Here is a 13,478-nt window from a genome sequence, read left to right as displayed (position 1 = left end):
CATTGCATTTGTTGCGTTTCCATGTGTTTTTGTTGCATATATTTTTGTCAAAGGCATGATGCTTGAGCATTGATGAGGCATAAGCTATTGCTGAGGGTGAGGTACATTTTAACATGTTTACACGCGTTTCTCCGCGTTGCCATATTGTGCAAACTTGATGCCTAAAATTGCACTGCTAAGGAACGCAGAGAAACAACGATCTGGTGTGAGCATAACACGTAGAAAGCTATTGTCTGTGTGTCATTGTCATTGCCATTACCTGCGTTTTTTCACATGGAACTGCACATAGTGGGAATGGGTCCTTAATAGTTAATGGCACCGCCTCATATTGGCAAATGCGCTGCGGTTTCATGCATGCCAAATCATACAGTGCTGCAGCACCCTGCGACTTGGTGCAGAGCGTTTCAAAAATGTGTCAGGGATTTTTTTAGTCATGTTTTTGTGGGTAGAAGAGCAGCATATTGCAATGAATGGAACCACATGGAACTGCACACAGTGGGAATGGGTCCTTAATAGTAAATGGCATCGCCTCAAATCGGCAAATGCGCTGCGTTTTCATGCATGCCAAACCAAACAGTGCTGCAGCACCCTGCGGCTTGGTGCAGAGCGTTTCAAAAAAGTGTCAGGGATTTTTTATTCATGTTTTTGTGGGTAGAAGGGCAGCCCATTGCAATGAATGGATCCACATGGAACTGCACATAGTGGGAATGGGCCCCTAATAGTTAATGGCACCGCCTCATATCGGCAAATGTGCTGTGTTTTCATGCATGCCAACCACACAGTGCTGCAGCACCCTGCGGCTAGGTGCAGAGCGTTTCAAAAAAGTGTCAGGGATTTTTTATTCATGTTTTTGTGGGTAGAAGAGCAGCCCTTTGCAATGAATGGATCCACATGGAACCGCACATAGTGGGAATGGGTCCTTAATAGTTAATGGCACCGCCTCATATCAGCAAATGCGCTGCGTTTTCATGCATGCCAAACCACACAGTGCTGCAGCACCCTGCGGCTTGGTGCAGAGCGTTTCAAAAAAGTGTCAGGGATTTTTTTAGTCAAGTTTTTGTGGGTAAAGCAGCCTATTGCAATGAATGGAACCCTATACTCAAAACGCGACTTTCAATTGGGTGAGGCAGAATTCGCAGTTATGCAAATCGAATGTGGGTTTCTCCGCATCCAATTCGCATGACAGGAGAGTGTGCCTGGTTCTCAATGGAACTGGTTTACACATCTCCGGGAGGCCGCCGAGCGCATTGCACAGGGGTCCTGTGCGTCTTTGGCTGTTTCAGGTCCGAATTCAGGCAAAAATTCGGGCCTGATTTGTCCCTGAAACGGTGAACAGGGTTGCACCGGACCCCTGCTGCTCGCCGCAGTCAAATTAGGCATGAACCCAGCCTGAAACTAGGCTTAGCAACTTAGAAGAATATATATATATATATATATATATATATATTTTTTTTTTTTTTTTTATGTATATGAGGGGGAGAGGAGCTGAATAAAATGGGTGAAGTTGCACTTTAATGAGGCAGTTTGCCGTGTCTGTGGTAAGTGTGTAGACACTGTGCATAGTTTATTATATATGAAGAAATGCAGTACTGGGCTCTTTCATGAACAATAAATCCCCGTTCCAATTGGGGGGGGGGGGGGGGGCGCGTCCTTGTCCCACTCAGGTGTCCCCTCATGTCCGGGGCCCTCACACACAAAGAGAGGCCGGTGTTATCGGCGGCCCCGGCGCACTGAGCGGACACACTGACTGCCGCCTCCTGTGGGATCATAAAGTAGAAGTGAGGGTGTGCGTGTGCTGAGCGCGGTGCATTGTGGGTGTGCGGGACCTGCGGAGGGAGGCGGATGGAGAGCCGGTAAGTGAGAGGGAGGGAGGAGGAGCGGAGGAATCACAGGGGAGGGCGTCCGCCACCGCCGCTTAAAGGGGAACCGTTAACTAAGAATATAGATCCGGTGAGTAGAGCCGCGTCACCCCTTCCCCTGATCCGGTGTGTGTCCGGGCGGCGGGCTGCCGGGGGTGCAGTGGGTGGGAAGAGGGCCGTGCCGCCTTAAGGGCCGGGGGGATTGGCAGCGGCGGGGTTAATGGAAGCTGGACTGCCGACATGTTTCTTCATCGCTGGCTTCTACCGAGGGCCTGAGTGACGGGCCGGGCCTGGCCGGGGACACTGCCACCCTGCGCCTTTAAGGCGGATGGGGAGGAGTGAGCGGCCCGGGGCCTGGGCCCCACACTGTACAATCAATAGAGGCAGCCTGAGGAGAGGGGCCCCGGGCCGGCACACTCAGCACTCCCGGCCTAAGATCTGCACAGACCAACACATGTGGAGAGGGCAGGAGGGGTCCTACATATTGGAGCCTGCACAGAGCCATAGTGCAGGAGGGACCCTCTATGAAACCATAGTGCAGAAGGGACCCCCATATCTGAAGGGGTCCCTGTATAGAGCCATAGTGCAGGAGGGGCCCCACATATTGGAGCCTGCATAGAGCTATAGTGCAGGAAGGACCCTGTATGAAACCATAGTGCAGAAGGGGCCCCACATATCAAGGGGTCCCTGTATAGTACAGGATGTGCCCCCAGACTTTAGAAGGACCCTGTATGAAACCATAGTGCAGAAGGGGCCCCCACATATCAAGGGGTCCATGTATAGAGCCATAGTGCAGGAGGGGCCCCACATATTGGAGCCTGCACAGAGCCATAGTGCAGGAGGGACTCTGTATGAAACCATAGTGTAGAAGGGGCCCCCACATATCAAGGGGTCCATGTATAGAGCCATAGTGCAGGGGGGTCCCACATATTGGAGCCTGCACAGAGCCATAGTGCAGGAAGAACCCTGTTTGAAACCATAGTGCAGAAGGGGCCCCCACATATCAAGGGGTCCCTGGGGTATAGAGCCATAGTGCAGGAGGGGCCCCACATATTGAAGCCTGCACAGAGCAATAGTGCAGGAGCCCCCCCCCCCCCAGACTTAAGGACCCTGTATGAAACCATAGTGCAGAAGGGGCCCCACATATCAAAGGGTCCTTGCATAGAGCCATAGTGCAGGAGGCCCACCCCCCCCCCCCCGACTTTAAAAGGACCCTGTATGAAACCATAGTGCAGAAGGGCCCCCACATATCAAAGGGTCCTTGTATAGAGCCATAGTGCAGGAGGGGCCCCCAGACTTTAGAAGGACCCTGTATGAGACAATAGTGCAGAAGGGGCCCCACATATCAAAGGGTCCCTCTATAGAGCCACAGTGCAGGAGCCCCCCCCCCCAGACTTTAAAAAGGACCCTATATGAAACCATAATGCAGAAAGGGTCCCTGTATAGAGCCATAGTGCAGGAGGGGCCCCACATATCAAGTGGTCCCTGTATAGAGACATAGTGCAGGAGGGGCCCCACATATCAAGTGGTCCCTGTATAGAGCCATAGTGCAGGAGGGCTCCCCCCAGACTTCAGAAGGACCCTGTATGAAACCATAGTGCAGAAGGGGGCCCCTCATATCAAAGGGTCCCTGTATCGAGCCACAGTGCAGGAGGAACCCCACATATCAAAGGATCCCTCTATAGAGCCACAGTGCAGGAGGGGCCCCACATATCAAAGGGTCCCTGTATAGAGCCATAGTGCAGGAGGGGCCCCCAGACTTTAGAAGGACCCTGTATGAAACCATAATGCTGAAGGGGGCCCCACATATCAAAGGGTCCCTGTATAGAGCCATAGTGCAGGAGGGGCCCCACATATCAAAAGGTCCCTGTATAGAGCCGTAGTGCAGGAGGGCACCCACATGTCAAAGGGTTCCTGTATAGAGCCCTAGTGCAGGAGGGGCCCAACATATCGGAGCCTGCACAGAGCCATAGTGCAGGAGGGCCCCCCAGACTTTAGAAGGACCCTGTATGAAACAATTATGCAGAAGGGGCCCCACATATCAAAGGGTCCCTGTATAGAGCCATAATGCAGAAGGAGCCCCCCCAGACTTCAGAAGGATCCTGTATGAAACCATAGTGCAGAAGGGGCCCCAGACACCAGATGGCTCCTGTTTAGAGACGCAGTGCAGAAGGGGCCCCACATATCAAAGGGTCCCTGTATAGAGCCATAATGCAGAAGAAGCCCCCCCAGACTTCAGAAGGATCCTGTATGAAACCATAGTGCAGAAGGGGCCCCAGACACCAGATGGCTCCTGTTTAGAGACGCAGTGCAGAAGGGGCCCCCAGTCATCATATGGACCCTGCATAGAGCCAGGTGTAGGAGGGACACCCAGACATCAGCCCCTGCATAGCACCATAGTGCAGAAGAAGACCTCTGTGTGACCCTGCATGAAACCATAGTGCAGGAGGGGCCCCCAGCCATCAGATGAACCCTGCATAGAGCCATAGTGCCGAAGGGGCCACCAGTGTTGAGATGGATCCTGCATAAACCATATAACAGGAGGGGCCCCCAGTCATCAAATGGTTCCTGTACCACCTGAGCCACAGTGCAGGTGGGGCCCCCAGTCATCAGATGGATCCTACACCACTAGAGCCATAGTACAGGAGGGGCCCCCAGTCATCAGATGGACCCTGCACTCTTACAGCCATAGTGGAGGAGAGGGGCCGTGAGTCCTCAGATTGACCCTGCACCACTAGAGCCATAGTGCAAAAGGGGCCCCCAGCATCTGTACAGTGCATACATAAATAAGAAAAAAAGACTCTCCTTCTCCCCAATTCTAGCTGTGTGTACAGAGCAGGGTATAGAAGGTGCAGCACAGGGATTTTCCACTCCTGTCAGTGTTAGTACTTCTATTGCCCTTCATGGTTGCATTGCTTTATTACCTTAGATATACTTTCCAAAGCAAACATGTAAACCCCATATAAATGAGTCATTTTTAATGATAAAATAGCGTTTATCCTTTGTTGCATCCTAATGCTGCTGATCTTCAGCAACCTCTTTGTAGCAACTTTGCACAAAAAAAAAAAAAAAAAAATAATAATATAAATGTATATATATATCTTTTATTGATTGGTGCATGTGGCTCCCCAGGACAAGTTAGCTGATGCAGACAAGGGTATTGGAGAGTGTATGACGGGCTGACAATGCTGAAGCACAATGGGGAGGCAGTGACAGTGTTGTCACTCAATGATAGGAAGTGCCTGAACAAAGAACCTTCAAGGCAGGATCACTAGGTATTCTTTACTGAGAGCTGCAGATTAAAAAATATTGTAATTTTTTCAAATGACATTAATGTGCTCATGATTGTGTGGGATTTTATTGAATTGATGTAATATTTATTAAATACAAATGTGCTTTTCATCACTGAATGCGGGGCCATCGCTTGTAACTCGTTCTACCTTCTTTATCAAATATTTATCTATATCTAAGATAATAGTTATAATAATACTGAATTGTCATTGAATTAAATTGCATGCCATTTTATTTGTTTTTATACATTGACAATAACGTTTATTGTTATTCTGAGGAATCTGCACAATAATAATCTTGTATGTTGAAAAGACAGTTTCTTGTGTAAAGCCTAGTACACACAGGCCTAATGTTGGGCAACATCAGTCGATTCAATACAAACCAGCCGACATTCGGCGTGTGTATGGCAGCCTGGCTGGCTGTTGTCAGAGAGCTGCAGCCGATCAGCACTCTGAGCCAATGGGAGAGAACGCTGACTGGAGTGCTCTAATGGGGGGACCTCGTCCCCCTGTAAGAACACAGTAGCTCATCAGGGGAGATCGCTGTACTAACACGGTTTTGAATTGTTAGTACAGCGGCTGAGCTGTCAGTTTGTTGTGTGTACTAGGCTTTATAAAGAAAGAGGAATCCAGGCTGATTTCTGGAAACTGGAGGGAAAGATATTGTCTCACACTTGGCTTTGGCTAAGAGGTCAAAAAATGCACCAAAAGAAGCTCTTACCTCTTTCCAGGTCATGTATATGTCATGTGTTGCGTAGGTGTGAGTGGACCTCATAGACATTATTAGGATTCCTTGTTGGTGTCTGAAGTGTGACAGGCCGCATAGATGTGAATGGGCGCTGCATTTTTCAACAGTGGAACTTGCTTTACTGCAGCGTTGTGGTAAGTAAGCAGTGCCTTGTAGTTTAACAACGCAATCCATCACCTTAACACACCTGACATGGACTATTATAGTGAATGAGCCCTAAGTGGTGTAACGCTAGTGAAGAATTATTTTGCGTTTAAAAAAAAAAAAAACTGAAGAGTTGGTGCTGTTGATTGGGTTCCAGAATTTTCTTTTTTTTTTTTTGGGGGTGCCAAACTTGCCGATCTTTGATTTGTATTTTCTATAATTCACATTGAAATGGAGAGAAAAAAAAATATTATTTGAGGTCTCAGAAGGATGGAAAAAAAAAAGTTTGAAAATCACAAAGCTCAACCATGACCTAGGTGATTTGTGTCAGGGTAATATTCTTCCGGATGGTTGTCTGACCTCACATAACCTGATTATTTGGGGTTATAATAAGGTCACCAGTGACAGGAGGAAGTCGTTCATGCTAGTGTTTATGGTTTAGACGTGTTTAGTTATGTTTAACCTCTTTAAAATATGCATCATTGTGTTCTGACTTGGAGCTAGAAATGTACTTGTGGTTATAACCTGGTTATTTGTTCGTTATAGGTTGTTTGGTGTTTTTGTTTTAAAATATGAATTTATCCTGGGGAGAGTATTAAACAACTTGCACACATGTGCTGCTTTCTTGCTTGGAGAAAATCTCTATATCTGTTCTAATGATTTAACTTTGGACTACTTTTACTTGTACTTATTGTTGTGTGATAAAGGCTGTTAGTGTCTGTTGTGTGCTGTTTAATAGTTGCGTTCGTTGCAGCAGTCCTGGCTGTGCGTGCGCGGTTTCTGCAGGTAATACAAAGCCCAGCTCTGGCACACAATGAAGGCCTGTCTGTGCTTTGCTGCATTAAAGGCAGCATCTGAAATTTAAGGTGTTCCTGATTCCGGCAGCTCTCATATGAGCGGCGCTCTCTCAGCAGTATCTGCACACACCTCCTGCTTCTTCTTCTTTTTTTTTTCTTCTGCTCTTTGAATGGATTTTCTTGGTTGCTTTTTCCACCAATGTGTTTCTAATTGTAGGAGAAATTGGGAGGGTCTAAGCTGGCATTGCGTTTTTTCCTTTTTTTATAATTTTTTTGAGTGCTGCATACCTTCATGTCATTGAAACAAAACCTATACTTATACACAAAGGAAAATAGATTCCATTTTTTTTTTTTTGGCCTAAATTTGCTGATTTTATGTGAAGTTTATTTCTATAGCATTTACAATTGTTCATAGGATTAAAAGAAATCTCACATGAGAAAATAAGGAGGTGTAATTTCCTGACCTATATTACTGATAATCCTGATTGCCTGGCCTGGACTCAGTACTCTAGTTTTGGCTTTAAGCAAGCTTTAGGGTCCATGCACACTGTTAAAAAAAAATAAAAATAAAAAACTGGAAAAAACACTTTTTATAGGAGTTTTGTGTTTTGCCTGTAGAAGCAGCTCAATGATATCCTATGTGTCCATGCACATTAGAACTTTTAGAGGCATAATTTAATCATTTGCCTACCATGCACTTTCACCACCTTCTTGCCCAGGCCAAATTTCAGCTTTCAGCGCTATCACACTTTGAATGACAATTAATTGTGTGGTCATGCAACACTATACCCATCTGAAATTTTATTTTTTTTTTTTTCTTGAGACAGAGCTTTCTTTGGGTGGTATTTAATGACCACTGGGTTTTTCAATTTTTCCCTAAACAAACAAAATAGAACGCACATTTTGAGGGAAAAAAAACAAACAAACTTTTTTTTTCTTCGTATCTGTTATAAAATTGAGCAAATAGGTAATTCTTCTTCTGCACTTATGGGATGATCACTGTAACCCTCCAATCCCACCTAGGCGATCCCCGCGATTCTGCCCATGATTCCAGAATCGCAGCAAAACACCGGATGCATTTGCAATGTCATTATTTATTTGTTAATGGCACCCCAATTGCAGTGCACAAAGCTTGATGCTCAAAAAGGAGCATTGAGAATTTTCCACGATTGCAGTGTGACTTATCGTAGCAAAAACCCACAGCGATTAGGGTGCCATGAACAAGTAATGGTATTGCAAACACATCCTGTGTTTTTCCGCGATTCTGGAATCATGGCAAATGGCTTAGGTGTGCCCTGTCACAGGATTGCCAGGTATTGGCTTGCCTTTACTCACAGTAACAGCGCTGAGGAAAGGAAATGCTGATAACCAGAATTTGTTTACATGTGATTAGCCCATTACCTTGATCTGTGATCAGCTGTATCCGATGGACACCGCAGGCGATCAAAGCGTGCCCGATGTGCGCCACGATGACGCAAGGTTCTGGGAGGACTTCAACAGACGCCCTCCCAGAACTGGACGACTGCTCTCTAGCTGTCATTTTGCTCTAGCGCAATTGTCAGGTGGTTAAAGCGGAGCTCCAGACTGCTTCACAAAAAATTTAAAAGTCAGCAGCTACAAATAAATTAAGGCCCCATGCACACGGGGCATTAGAAAAAACGTACGTCAAAGTTAGTTCTGACGCCGGAAAAAGCAGCTGTAAAAACGTGCTTTCAGTAGCTTTTTCCATTGGCGTTATTGCACGTTTTGCCACGTTGCTTTTAGCAGCGTTTTTTTTTCTTCCATTCAAAATCAATGGTTCCCTATGGGAGCCTATTGATTTGAATGGAGGTCGCACCGCAACACCGCAAGTCGGATCCGACTTGCGGGGCGACTTGCGCTGTGAGAATCTTGAGGGGGAACTCCACGCCAAAATGGGAAAAAAACGGCGTGGGGGTCCCCCCCAGGGTTCCAAACCAGGCCCTTCGGGTCTGTTATGGAATTTGAGGGTAGCCCCATGCCGAAAAAACGGCATGGGGTCCCCCCCAAAATCCATACCAAACCCTTATCCGAGCATGCAGCCCGGCAGGCCAGGAAAGGGGAGGGGACGAGCGAGCGGCCCCACCCCCCCTGGACCACACCAGGCCACATGCCCTCAACATGGGGGGGTGTTGGTGCTTTGGGGCAGGGGGAGCTCTGCACCCCCCACCTCAAAGCACCTTGCCCCCATGTTGATGAGGACAAGGGCCTCATCCCCACAACCCTGGCCGGTGGTTGTGGGGGTCTGCGGGCAGGGGGCTCATCGGAATCTGGAAGCCCCCTTTAACAAGGGGGCACCCCAGATCCCGGACCCCCTCCCTATGTGAATGGGTATGGGGTACACTGTACCCCTACCCATTCACCCCGTAAAAGGCAGTGTATGGAAATAACGACAAGAGACGTTTTGGAAATTTTATTAAAAATCTTCATCCGACTCTTCTTGTCCTCTCCGGGTTCTTCTGCTCTTTTGCTGTCCGCCCTTCTTGTCTTCTCCTCTCCGGGGTCTTCTCCGGGGTCTTCTGCTCTTTTGCTGTCCGCCCTTCTTGTCTTCTCCTCTCCGGGGTCTTCTGCTCTTTTGCTGTCCCCCTCTTCTTGTGTTCTTCTCTCCGGGGTCTTCTGCTGTCCCCTCTTCTGCTGTCCTCTCTTCTTTTCTTCTCCTCTCCGGTCTTCTGCTCTTTTGCTGTCGGCTGTCGGCTGTCTTCTTCCTCCGGTCCTCCTCCGACGACGTCTCCGCTGATTATGGCTATCTCCGGTCTCTTCAGCTTATTATATAGCCATGAGGGGCGTGGCCCCGATGACGTCATCTGGAGGCCCCGCCCCCTTATGTCACATATGACGTCATCTGTGACATGAGGGGGCGGGGTCTCCAGATGACGTCATCGGGGCCACGCCCCTAATGGCTATATAATAAGCTGAAGAGACCGGAGATAGCCATAATCAGCGGAGACGTCGTCGGAGGAGGACCGGAGGAAGAAGACAGCCGACAGCCGACAGCAAAAGAGCAGAAGACCGGAGAGGAGAAGAAAAGAAGAGAGGACAGCAGAAGAGGGGACAGCAGAAGACCCCGGAGAGAAGAACACAAGAAGAGGGGGACAGCAAAAGAGCAGAAGACCCCGGAGAGGAGAAGACAAGAAGGGCGGACAGCAAAAGAGCAGAAGACCCCGGAGAGGAGAAGACAAGAAGAGTCGGATTTTTAATAAACTTTCCAAAACGTCTCTTGTCGTTATTTCCATACACTGCCTTTTATGGGGTGAATGGGTAGGGGTACAGTGTACCCCATACCCATTCACATAGGGAGGGGGTCCGGGATCTGGGGTGCCCCCTTGTTAAAGGGGGCTTCCAGATTCCGATGAGCCCCCTGCCCGCAGACCCCCACAACCACCGGCCAGGGTTGTGGGGATGAGGCCCTTGTCCTCATCAACATGGGGGCAAGGTGCTTTGAGGTGGGGGGTGCAGAGCTCCCCCTGCCCTGCCCCAAAGCACCAACACCCCCCCATGTTGAGGGCATGTGGCCTGGTGTGGTCCAGGGGGGGGTGGGGCCGCTCGCTCGTCCCCTCCCCTTTCCTGGCCTGCCGGGCTGCATGCTCGGTTAAGGGTCTGGTATGGATTTTGGGGGGGGACCCCATGCCGTTTTTTCGGCATGGGGCTACCCTCAAATTCCATAACAGACCCGAAGGGCCTGGTTTGGAACCCTGGGGGGGACCCCACGCCGTTTTTTTCCCATTTTGGCGTGGCGTTCCCCCTCAAGATTCCCACAGCGCAAGTCACCCCGCAAGTCGGATCCGACTTGCGGTGTTGCGGTGCGACCTCCATTCAAATCAATAGGCTCCCATAGGGAACCATTGATTTTGAATGGAAGAAAAAAAAACGTATAACGTGGCTTAACGCACGTTAAGCAACGTTATAGCAAAGTTATTCAGCTTTTAGCAGCGTCAGGCGTTTTTAACGCTGTAACGCTGGTCCTCAGAACGCGCAGGTGGTGGGTTCTTGTTGCAGCCTAAAAACGTCTAAGCCACTTACAGCTCAAAAACGTCTGAGTGTGCATGAGGCCATAGAATAACATGGAGGGGCGTTTTTAGGCTGCAAAAAGAAAACGCCTGACGCTGCTTACAGCGGCGTTAAAAACGTCCCGTGTGCATGGGGTCTTATACTTAAATTAGAACACTTACCTATCCGGGGATCCTGCGGTGTCTCTCCCTGGCCGATTTTTCAATCAGCTCTTGGGTGCTGCCGCCGCCATCTCCACTAAGGGAACCTTTACCTTTAAGGATTCCCTACTGTGCATGCGCAAAGCATGCTGCGCTTTGTGAATGGCCCGGCTGCAAAGGAGGAAGGGGGCTGAACCCCGAAAGGTGCCAAGTTTGGCAGCAGAGAGGGGGGGGGGGAGGAAGCAAACAAGCTGGAGCTCCACTTTAAGCTCAGTGTTGAGGCAGAAAAATACCCCTGTTGCTGCCCTGTTGCATCCTAAACGCGGGATCGCTTGCTCAGCAGAACAGTCATTCACAGAATTTTTTATTTATATTTTCTCAAAGAATGCAAAGCGTTCTCTGACTGGACAACATGAAGATTGTGACATCACCTCTCCACCTCATAGAATCGGAGAATATCTTGCTACACAAAAGTTAATTAAAGCTGAACAGCTAGCCTTATCTAGTCTCTGTACCAGACTTTGGGATTACACAGTGCAGCAGTATGCTGTTGAGATCAATGGATTCATTAAACTGTGCTCCGCTTTGAAAACCTTAAGGAACCTTAAAGGAGATGTACAGCCAAAGCTTGTTTGGCTGTACTTCTGTGAATTATAGGAGTGCAGTTCGATCTGCACTCCTGTGAACCATTTTCAGCAGACAGCGAGCTGAAGTCGGCTGATGCCATAGATGCCAGGCTTGGGCAAAATTGCATAAATTAAGTCGGGATCCGCCCACGTGCCTGGAACGGCACCTGGCTCCGCCCCTCAGCAGAGGGGAGCGGGGGGGGGGGCGGGCCGGGGCAGAGCAGAGAGCATTGAGTGACAGTCACCTGCTCTCTGCTTAGGGGTAACTGAGCCATTGACGGTGTTTGATCACCCGGTGTTAGACAGCAGAGAACAGCTGCAGCATTTGACTGATGCTGCATCCAGCTAGGTAAGTATGATTCTGCAAAAAAAAAAAAAAAAAAACATACTTCTCTTTTAAGGAATTTCTTAGAAAACCTATCCAAAGAAACAGCGAACACTGGAGTACTTGAGATAAACAAACTTACACCAAAGGTTATTTGGTAAGCATGGGCTTTAACCACTTTTGGACCGGAAGATTTTCCCCCTTAATGACTAGGCCATTTTTTGCATTTCGGCACTGCGTTACTTTACCTGACAATTGGGTGGTCGTGCGAAGCTGTACCCAAAATAAATTGATGTCCTCCCCCCCCCACAAATAGAGCTTTCTTTTGGTGGTATTTGATCACCTCTGCGATTTTTTATTTTTTTTTTTTTAATTTTTTCTTTTATTTTTTTGCTATAAACAAAAAAAGAGCGCCATATCTGAAAAATTTTTCACTTTCACTTTGCTATATAACATTCCCTAAAAAAAGTAACAAAAAATGTAACAATCTATAAAAAAAATTTTTATATATATATATATATATATATATATATATATATATATATATATATATATATATATATATATATATATAATTATTTGAGGCCTATTTGTATCCTGCTACATACTTTTTTTTTTTTTTTTTTTTTTTTGGGACTGTGACATTGCAGCGGACAGATCGGGCACCTGTAAATTTTTACACTTTTGGGGGGACCAGTGACATTACTACAGTAATCAGTGCTAAAAATCTGCACATTTACTGTACTAATGACACTGGTAGGGAAGGGGATAACATCAGGGGAGATCACAGGGTTAAATGTATGCCTAGGGGGTGTTTTAAAACTGTGGGGGGGATGGGCTTATGGAATCAACACTGGGACCTGGGTTCCTAAATAAGAGGAACACAGGAGCCCTGTGTTAATTGCTGACAGAACAGCGGTCTGTCTCCACAGGGAGCGCTTGCGGGTGCCCAGCGGCAATCCTGGCCGCCGGCCCTGCAGATCAGCTTCCCCCCGTGACGAATGGGCGCATGCACACGCCCCCATGATCTCTCCCGCGAACTGCCGTACGGCGTTTTGCGGGGACCTGCTGCCATATATTGGCTGGTCAGCAAGTGGTTAAAGTGTTACTAAACCCAGGACCCTGCATTCACTATATCTGGTCTCCCACAGAACATGGAAATTGATTTTGTTTAGTAAATATAAACTGCTAAATTCCTTTCCTCATCAGCAGAATATAGCAGTCTTGTGACTTCTATCATTGTCTAGTTAAAGCTTATAGGAGGAGTTTTCATTCTCCTTTTGACCGTCCAGCAAAACCCCTGACCCTCTGTCCAGGCAGTGCTGATTGGCCCTGTGCTGATCACATGCATCCTCCCAAGGAAAAAAAAAACTCTTTAACAACACTCACTAAACTGAGCATGTGCAGAGTGCCCCCAAGGCTCTGTTCTATCAGCAGATGGATTGGGGACTGTAAAGAAAAAGGGAGGATCAGAGAAGACGGGATCAAACAGCCTTTTTATACATTGCATAGGATTAACTTCT

General features: G+C 47.8%; 1 protein-coding gene across 2 annotated transcripts in view; it reads left to right on the top strand.

Annotated features, from left to right (window-relative positions):
• Window positions 1-1,723: 1,723 nt before the first annotated feature.
• Window positions 1,724-13,478, top strand: part of SEPHS1 (selenophosphate synthetase 1) — a 118,157-nt gene continuing 106,402 nt past the window's right edge. The window contains exon 1 of one of the 2 annotated variants that reach the window (XM_082257138.1): window positions 1,724-1,853. The gene's annotated coding sequence lies outside the window, so the exon portion shown is untranslated. Of the gene's footprint in view, window positions 1,951-13,478 lie in introns of both variants that reach the window. The other variant, XM_082257137.1, reaches the window with a different exon arrangement.

This window comes from Pelophylax lessonae (assembly GCF_965119305.1).
Source record: "Pelophylax lessonae genome assembly, chromosome: 4".
NCBI lineage: Eukaryota > Metazoa > Chordata > Amphibia > Anura > Ranidae > Pelophylax > Pelophylax lessonae.
Note: the sequence above shows the minus strand (reverse complement) of the source record. Positions and strands in the feature narration are given on the sequence as shown.